The sequence below is a fragment of the Salvelinus namaycush genome, chromosome 1 (genome assembly GCF_016432855.1).
Source record: "Salvelinus namaycush isolate Seneca chromosome 1, SaNama_1.0, whole genome shotgun sequence".
In the NCBI taxonomy this organism is placed as follows: Eukaryota; Metazoa; Chordata; class Actinopteri; order Salmoniformes; family Salmonidae; genus Salvelinus; species Salvelinus namaycush.
In genome coordinates, this window is record NC_052307.1 from 80469640 (window position 1) to 80479440 (window position 9801).

Sequence of the window (9801 nt, forward strand, 5' to 3'; positions counted from 1 at the left end):
CTCCATATCAGTGTGGAGTGTTTTGTTCCTCCATCTCAGTGTGGAGTGTTTTGTTCCTCCATCTCAGTGGAGTGTTTTGTTCCTCCATCTCCGTGTGGAGTGTTTTGTTCCTCCATCTCCGTTGGAGTGTTTTGTTCCTCCATCTCAGTGTGGAGTGTTTTGTTCCTCCATGTCAGTGTGGAGTGTTTTGTTCCTCCATATCAGTGTGGAGTGTTTTGTTCCTCCATCTCAGTGTGGAGTGTTTTGTTCCTCCATCTCAATGTGGAGTGTTTTGTTCCTCCATCTCAGTGTGGAGTGTTTTGTTCCTCCATCTCCGTGTGGAGTGTTTTGTTCCTCCATCTCCGTGTGGAGTGTTTTGTTCCTCCAGCTCAATGTGGAGTGTTTTGTTCCTCCATCTCAGTGTGGAGTGTTTTGTTCCTCCATCTCAGTGTGGAGTGTTTTGTTCCTCCATCTCAGTGTGGAGTGTTTTGTTCCTCCATCTCAGTGTGGAGTGTTTTGTTCCTCCATCTTAGTGGAGTGTTTTGTTCCTCCATCTCAGTGTGGAGTGCTTTGTTCCTCCATCTCAGTGGAGTGTTTTGTTCCTCCATCTCAATGTGGAGTGTTTTGTTCCTCCATCTCAATGTGGAGTGTTTTGTTCCTCCATCTCAATGTGGAGTGTTTTGTTCCTCCATCTCAGTGGAGTGTTTTGTTCCTCCATCTCAATGTGGAGTGTTTTGTTCCTCCATCTCAATGTGGAGTGTTTTGTTCCTCCATCTCAGTGGAGTGTTTTGTTCCTCCATCTCAGTGTGGAGTGCTTTGTTCCTCCATCTCAGTGGAGTGTTTTGTTCCTCCATCTCAATGTGGAGTGTTTTGTTCCTCCATCTCAATGTGGAGTGTTTTGTTCCTCCATCTCAATGTGGAGTGTTTTGTTCCTCCATCTCAGTGGAGTGTTTTGTTCCTCCATCTCAATGTGGAGTGTTTTGTTCCTCCATCTCAATGTGGAGTGTTTTGTTCCTCCATCTCAATGTGGAGTGGACTCAATACATAAGCAGGTATCACCATGAAAGTCCAATATCCAAGCGAGAGCGAGAGAGTTTTTCTTGAAATACTTGACAGAAACCTACAATTCCCCTGTTGAATTCCTTTTTCTCCACTTGCGTTGGTGGTATAGTGGTGAGCATAGCTGCCTTCCAAGCAGTTGACCCGGGTTCGATTCCCGGCCAACGCAGATGCTTTTCATTTTCACTGATCGGTGATGGAGATTTTACATATGAAAATTCAAAATCCAGCGACGTGGTTTGCATTCAAACAGCACTATTATGCTAAAACCTGTAGGAGTTGAGTGGGAATTGAAACTCTGCAAAATACATCACCGTGAAGAGAATGACATTCATATCCATCATTATGCATTTCTGTGTAGTACAGATCAGGGAGCCATGATGTAATTATGTTACCGGATATAAATCCACTTCCCCTACCGTAGTTAAATAAACAAAGCCATGGTGTCATGTCATAGCTGACACCCCATTCTTTCTGCAGTCATAGTTGAATCTTAATTAGGAGCAGAGTTTTTGGAAAGTGTGGTCACATAAAAAACGAAGGGAGATTTTACTGTAATTCTGTTACCAAACGTTGCATCTGCACGGTTGTTCCAGTACATGTGTTTTTGTGAAGTAGTACTGGTGCATAGAGTTGTATAGTTTGTCAAACTTTGAAATCAATGTTTCTTTATTTGACATACATTTAAAGTAAAAATTCTGAGTCAAACCATAATTACCATAGTTTGGAAAACCCCGCTCTAGACTAACATACAATATACATAACAACTCATCTCTCCCCCTCCCCCTCCCCCTCCCCCTCCCCCTCTCCCTCTCCCCCTCCCTCCCTCTCCCCCTCCCTCCCTCTCCCCCTCCCTCTCCCCCTCCCTCTCCCTCTCCCTCTCTCATATGCACACATCACACAAGAATGCACACGTCACACACACACACACACACACACACACACACACACACACACACACACACACACACACACACACACACACACACACACACACACACACACACACACACAAATAAACATTAACTTGTGTACACGAACCCAACACACAGGATTGTCATGGCACACTGCAGTGATTTGGAAAACAATTCTTAAGCCTCCGTTTGCATATTATTTATGTACTATAATCAATCAATCAATCCAATTGTATTTATATAGCCCTTCTTACATCAGCTGATATATCAAAGTGCTGTACAGAAACCCAGCCTAAAACCCCAAACAGCAAGCAATGCAGGTGTAGAAGCCTTTAGACTGTGATGGCCAAGAAGCAAACTCAGGTTAACTGCTCACTGCTTGAAAGGGAGCTATGCTCACCACTATACCACCATCACATTGCAGAACGAGAAGGGATTCAGCAGTGAAGGTATGTGTCAAGTTTTTCCAGTGGGGGAGGGATGCTTAGCCAGGGGCCAGACTCACATCCACAGGGGACTACCTTTCTGCCTTGTCCCTCACAGACCCAACAGGACTGGATTGGTAAAAGCAATGTGGTCTCCATATAGACTTTTTGAAAATCAAGATAGGTACATTTCCACATTTCATACATTTATCCTGTACTTTCAGACCTGTGAAATCCTCAGCAACATAGCAGAACATTGTGATTGTGAACACACCCCGACTCTGAGGAGAGTGGGCTGGCCCAGGCCGAAGCTGCTCCCAGTATAATTACAGGTTACCATTTTGTTACATCCCAGCCATACCTGCTCTACACACGCCTGCTTTGCTCAAACAAAGACGATGAATGACAATCTAACGTTTCTTGTCTTTTCTTTTTTGAAATTCTAGGTGACATTTGGGTCTCCCCTTGATTCAGAAAACAGACAAACACTCACAGTTTCTAAATAAAACCCAGAATAAAAGACTTCCTCTTCTGTCACTACCAATAGTGCAGATCAGTGGTAGGCCTTCATCCTCAGATTAAACAGACCTTCTGTCACTACCAATAGTGCAGATCAGTGGTAGGCCTTCATCCTCAGATTAAACAGACCTTCTGTCACTACCAATAGTGCAGATCAGTGGTAGGCCTTCATCCTCAGATTAAACAGACCTTCTGTCACTACCAATAGTGCAGATCAGTGGTAGGCCTTCATCCTCAGATTAAACAGACCTTCTGTCACTACCAATAGTGCAGATCTGTGGTAGGCCTTCATCCTCAGATTAAACAGACCTTCTGTCACTACCAATAGTGCAGATCAGTGGTAGGCCTTCATCCTCAGTTTAAACAGACCTTCTGTCACTACCAATAGTGCAGATCAGTGGTAGGCCTTCATCCTCAGATTAAACAGACCTTCTGTCACTACCAATAGTGCAGATCAGTGGTAGGCCTTCATCCTCAGATTAAACAGACCTTCTGTCACTACCAATAGTGCAGATCAGCGGTAGGCCTTCATCCTCAGATTAAACAGACCTTCTGTCACTACCAATAGTGCAGATCCGTGGTAGGCCTTCATCCTCAGATTAAACAGACCTTCTGTCACTACCAATAGTGCAGATCAGAGGTAGGCCTTCATCCTCAGATTAAACAGACCTTCTGTCACTACCAATAGTGCAGATCAGCGGTAGGCCTTCATCCTCAGATTAAACAGACCTTCTGTCACTACCAATAGTGCAGATCAGTGGTAGGCCTTCATCCTCAGATTAAACAGACCTTCTGTCACTACCAATAGTGCAGATCCGTGGTAGGCCTTCATCCTCAGATTAAACAGACAATGAAAACAGAAGAAAGAACACACCGTGTGCATATCCTCTTTAGAAGCAGAGCCCTGTAGCCTGAGTAAAATGACTGTTTTTACTTTGCTAGAAGTTGCTCTCCTCCTGCCCTCCCCGTGGCAGCCCTGCGGTCCTATACTGACTCTATTATAGGGTTAGAAACAAAGTTGCCTAAATTAGAGCCGCTCGGCATCCAGTTGTCAGGGCCGATCCCAGATGTCGGCTTTGAGAGGGACCATGCTGCAGTGTAATTTAGCTCTGGGGCTGCTTCCACATTACCTCCCTCATCTCTCTCTCTTTCTCTCTTAGCTCACCCCCCCCCCCCCCCCCCCCCCCCCCCCCCAACAGCCCAGGCCCAAGCACATACAGAGTTACAGCCAACCATGAGCCATAGGCAGGGCCGGATTAATGCAGGGGCTTACCTGGGCCCAGTAACTTTGAGTACACAAACTCAACACACAGGATTGTCATGGCACACTGCAGTGATTTGGAAGCCAATTCTTAAGCCTCAGTTTGCATATTATTTGTGTACTATAACAAAAGGGAAAAAATGTATATATATATATTTTTTTTTTCTTATTTAATAAAGGAAATATATACTGCATATGTTATATAATGTACTGTATATATTTTTACTGCAACCGCTAACCACAGGAGCCCGCTCTCAATGAGTATAGATAGCCTGTTGCAGCCTGCTGCCGCTCTGCTAATCATCAGATGGGGAGAGGAGAGGATGTATGGGCCCAGTGGGTAACTGTGGGCCCCCGACCTCCAGAGATTACATTAAAATGAACTGCATAATAAATAAATGTGACTGACCAATTGTGTGAGTTGGGGGCTTGGCCCAAGCCTGCAAGGTACATTGTTTTATCCAACCACAGGAGCCCACTCTCAATGTTCAAAATACACCAGCGATCATCATTTAGCCACAGAGGATCAATAGTTTATAAAAAAAATACCTGTTGACTAAGTTGTATCACAAACACATACAGGTATCTGCCAAAATCAAGGAAATATCAACATAAAGTGTCTTAAAAGGTGTTGAGCCACCAGGAGCTGAGGAACAGCTTCAATGCTCCTTGGCATAGAGTCTACAAGCGGACCTAAACCAGATCAAATGCACCCCACACCATATACTTTGTATTTTTTATTTAATTAACTAGGAAATTCAGTTAAGAAAAAAATATTATTTACAAGGGCAGCCTAGGAACAGGCCTTGTCCAGGGGCAAAACAACACATTTTTATCTTGTCAGGTCAGGGATTTGATCCAGCAACCTTTCAGTTACTGGCCCAACACTCTAACCTACCTGCTGGTTACTGGCCCAACACTCTAACCTACCTGCTGGTAACTGACCCAACACTCTAACCTACCTGATGGTTACTGGCCCAACACTCTAACCACTAGGATACCTGCTGGTTATTGGCCCAATGCTCTTACCACAAGGCTATCTGCTGGTTACTGGCCCAACGCTCTAACCACTAGGCTACCTGGTGGTTACTGGCCCAACGCTCTAACCACTAGGCTACCTGGTGGTTACTGGCCCAACACTCTAACCACTAGGCTACCTGCTGGTTACTGGCCCAACGCTCTAAGCACTAGGCTACCTGCTGGTTACAGGCCCAATGCTCTAACCACTAGGCTACCTGCTGGTTATTGGCCCAATGCTCTAACCACTAGGCTACCTGCTGGTTACTGGCCTAATGCTCTAATCACTAGGCTATCTGCTGGTTTTTGGCCCAATGCTCTAACCACTAGGCTACCTGCCGCCCCCTGCCATATCCCTCCTTTACTCACGTGTTTCCTTTATTTTGGCAGTTACCGGTATGCCTATAGTCAGGAAGGCATCAGCTTGGGCAGCATGAGCACCAAATATACAGCTTGTTGTGTTGTGGCCATTGACATACAATCCATAGAAGGGGTTTGTAACCTCTGACCCTGGCAATTTGACTGTTAAACTCATGGGTACACTGGCAATGGATGCCAGCTCTGACTTGAATGGGAACAGTTGTCTCTGGATTATATTTCTATGGCTGGTTGCAGCTGTCGGTTTGCTTTTTACAGATTTCAAAATAAAATCGCAGGAAAAAGTTTGGAAACCAAATGCTTACTGTCTGTAGAACCAATATAAACCATTTTGTCCTCAACAACTCCCAATCTGTAGCTAACAGCAGCACTGTTTTTCAACAAGTATATCCCAGTGGAGGCCCAATGCCTTGTGGATCACTAGCTCCTCCCTGATGCCCTCACAGCTCCGTAGTCTCTCCCCTGGGACATCTGATCTCTCTGCATTACCTTATGATAATGACAACGAACTGCCCCGTAGTCTCTCCCCTGGGACATCAGATCTCTCTGCATTACCTTATGATAATGACAACGAACTGCCCCGTAGTCTCTCCTCTGGGATATCTGATCGCTCGGCATTACCTTATGATAATGACAACAAACTGCCCCGTAGTCTCTCCTCTGGGACATCTGATCTCTCTGCATTACCTTATGATAATGACAACTAACTGCCCCGTAGTCTCTCCTCTGGGATATCTGATCGCTCTGCATTACCTTATGATAATGACAACGAACTGCCCCGTAGTCTCTCCTCTGGGATATCTGACAGATGTGGGTTAGGGGCACAGATAGGACTAGAATGTACAGCCAAGATGAAGACTCTGCCCATGTCCACATTTTCCTCTCTGTTCGTCACGACCATGGCCCACTGATTATACTTAGTTATTCTCTGGAAAACGTTGTTTAAAGGACCATGTAATTACCATTATGGTATAGTCCTATTATTAGAACGACAGAATAGGATAAAGCCAAAGCTAATATGCACAAATATGCTAGCTGAGATGTAAATTGAGGAGGCATTAGCCAGACAGAAGGACAGACGGACGGAACGTCAGATGGACGGAGGGACCGAAAGATAGATGGACAGATAAGCAGAGAGATAAACGGACAGATAAACAGATAGACAAGGAAGTATGTAGCTCTGTCTCATCAGACAGCCCCAGAGTTCACAGCCTTCGCCTCAGATCCCTCTTCCTCTTCCTGCTCAGAGAGCAAGCCAGACGGCAACAGGAAATTGGGGGGCGTTTGGGCAACGGTCTCGCCTTTGACCCCTGAGCTGCCGTGCACCCTGCCTTTGAAGTCAAGAGGGAGAATCACAAGCAATTACTGGTGATATAAAGCACATTCTCTGGAAGGCCCAGCCCATGCTGTGAACAGGACAGGAGGACTTTTACTGGTCTGGGGGATGGGAGAAGTGGAGGTTTGTTTGACATCCTCTCATAGTGCCCTGTAAGTCAATCCTTTTGGGAATACAGCCTTTTAGAGTATACACTGGTTGGAACTGATGCAATACAACCATTGGATGGTTCCAGGCCTTGTCTATACTTGTAGCTCCAACAGACATTGTTGCTAAATTGGAAATAACATTTTACATGGAAATGTTCAACTGTTCCTGGCCGTATTGTAGAACTTTGGAATGAACATTCTGTCTGACTCTGCATCCAAGAGCACAGGGTGTCTGGCGCTAAGCACAAAACATACACGTTAACTCTCTTTCCCTCTCTATCACTACATATTTATTTATCACTCTTTCCCCCTCCTTCCTAAAGGCATATGTACAGCGGCTCGAGAAGCCGGACTCATACATCCCTATCTCTGGCATCACCACTGCCTCATGGCAGAGCTTTCTACATCCTAAGGGTGGATGGACCCTGATCGCCCTCACACCATGGCCTTAAAAGGAAGCTGAAGAGGACACGCCCCTCACCCCCTCTGCACTTGACTCTGTGGGAGAGAGAGAAGGAGGGGGCAGGGGGTTATGTCCTTGAGGCACTGAGGGTCTTAAAGGATCTCCCCCAGTCAGTCTCAGTCAGTCTCGGTGGCAAATGTCTCAGCCTTCTCTGGGATTGTCACCTCCATTTTACATCTCTCTACTTTGCGCCTCACCGCCCGCCTCCCCATCTGTTGCAGACCCTGTGAGAACAAAATAGTTAGGAAGCTAGCCGGCAACTGTTGCTGTCTGTCACAGTCTAGCTGCAGTGGTAGGAGGAAATGTACAGAGAGCCCTGGGTGTTAAGGTGCCATGGCTGTTAATAAAGTTATTTTATGATTTCCGGTGTTGTAAATCCATATAGGCCTATCAACTTCTTGGTTATTTTTTAACTTCCTGTGTTTGTGTGGTGCACTGCTGCCTAGCTTAGCAGTTAGCGGTTTTGCCAACAACACGTAATGTACTCAGTGATAAATGACTGACATCGTTCTGTAATGGAAATCATGTATGAAACAGGAAGCTGTGAGAAATGGACTGATGAGGTCATTTTAATGCATTTCCAGTTTATGGCTGTTTTTAAAAAACGAAAAACAAGATAGCTAGTTGTTTAAACTAGCACAGCACAGATGCTAGTTCAGACAGCTTAGCCTAGTTGACCTTTAGTCTATTCTCATAAAGTAGCTCGCTAGACTCAATGAAATTGAAAATCCTTTCTGTACGGAGGTAAATTGAACTTTGATGATTGCACATACAAGGCAACCGGCGCCATGGTGACGTGTATCAAAAATCCAGAAACCAACGTTTACATAGAGTCCGTGTTCACGCTTACGTTTCTATATAATATGAGATTGAAGGATCTCTTTGGCTTTGACATGTGATGAGCAGTAGATTAGCAGCTCTCCCTGATCACCGTGTCTGTTCTCCATGAGGTCTTAGCAGCTCTCCCTGATCACCGTGTCTGATCCCCATGAGGCCATAGCAGCTCTCCCTGATCACCGTGTCTGATCCCCATGAGGCCATAGCAGCTCTCCCTGATCACCGTGTCTGTTCCCCATGAGGCCATAGCAGCTCTCCCTGATCACCGTGTCTGATCCCCATGAGGCCATAGCAGCTCTCCCTGATCACCGTGTCTGATCCCCATGAGGCCATAGCAGCTCTCCCTGATCACCGTGTCTGATCCCCATGAGGCCATAGCAGCTCTCCCTGATCACCTTGTCTGTTCCCCATGAGGCCATAGCAGCTCTCCCTGATCACCGTGTCTGTTCCCCATGAGGCCATAGCAGCTCTCCCTGATCACCGTGTCTGATCCCCATGAGGCCATAGCAGCTCTCCCTGATCACCGTGTCTGTTCCCCATGAGGCCATAGCAGCTCTCCCTGATCACCGTGTCTGTTCCCCATGAGGCCATAGCAGCTCTCCCTGATCACCTTGTCTGTTCCCCATGAGGCCATAGCAGCTCTCCCTGATCACCGTGTCTGTTCCCCATGAGGCCATAGCAGCTCTCCCTGATCACCGTGTCTGTTCCCCATGAGGCCATAGCAGCTCTCCCTGATCACCTTGTCTGTTCCCCATGAGGCCATAGCAGCTCTTCCTGATCACCGTGTCTGTTCTCCATGAGGCCATAGCAGCTCTCCCTGATCACCGTGTCTGTTCCCCATGAGGCCATAGCAGCTCTCCCTGATCACCGTGTCTGTTCCCCATGAGGTCATAGCAGCTCTCCCTGATCACGTGTCTCTTCCCCATGAGGCCATAGCAGCTCTCCTTGATCACCTTGTCTGTTCCCCATGAGGCCGTAGCAGCTCTCCCTGATCACCGTGTCTGTTCCCCATGAGGCCATAGCAGCTCTCCCTGATCACCGTGTCTGTTCCCCATGAGGTCATAGCAGCTCTCCCTGATCACGTGTCTCTTCCCCATGAGGCCATAGCAGCTCTCCCTGATCACCTTGTCTGTTCCCCATGAGGTCATAGCAGCTCTCCCTGATCACCTTGTCTGTTCCCCATGAGGTCATAGCAGCTCTCCCTGATCACCTTGTCTGTTCCCCATGAGGTCATAGCAGCTCTCCCTGATCGCCGTGTCTGTTCCCCATGAGGTCATAGCAGCTCTGCCTGATCACCTTGTCTGTTCTCCATGAGGCCGTAGCAGCTCTCCCTGATCACCGTGTCTGTTCTCCATGAGGCCGTAGCAGCTCTCCCTGATCACCGTGTCTGTTCTCCATGAGGCCATAGCAGCTCTCCTTGATCACCTTGTCTGTTCTCCATGAGGCCATAGCAGCTCTCCTTGA

General features: G+C 46.8%; 1 non-coding gene across 1 annotated transcript; it reads left to right on the forward strand.

Annotated features, from left to right (window-relative positions):
- The first annotated feature begins 1135 nt into the window (after window positions 1-1135).
- On the forward strand, window positions 1136-1207 carry trnag-ucc. The gene has a single exon. It is a non-coding gene; the product is annotated as a tRNA-Gly (tRNA).
- Window positions 1208-9801: the final 8594 nt, after the last annotated feature.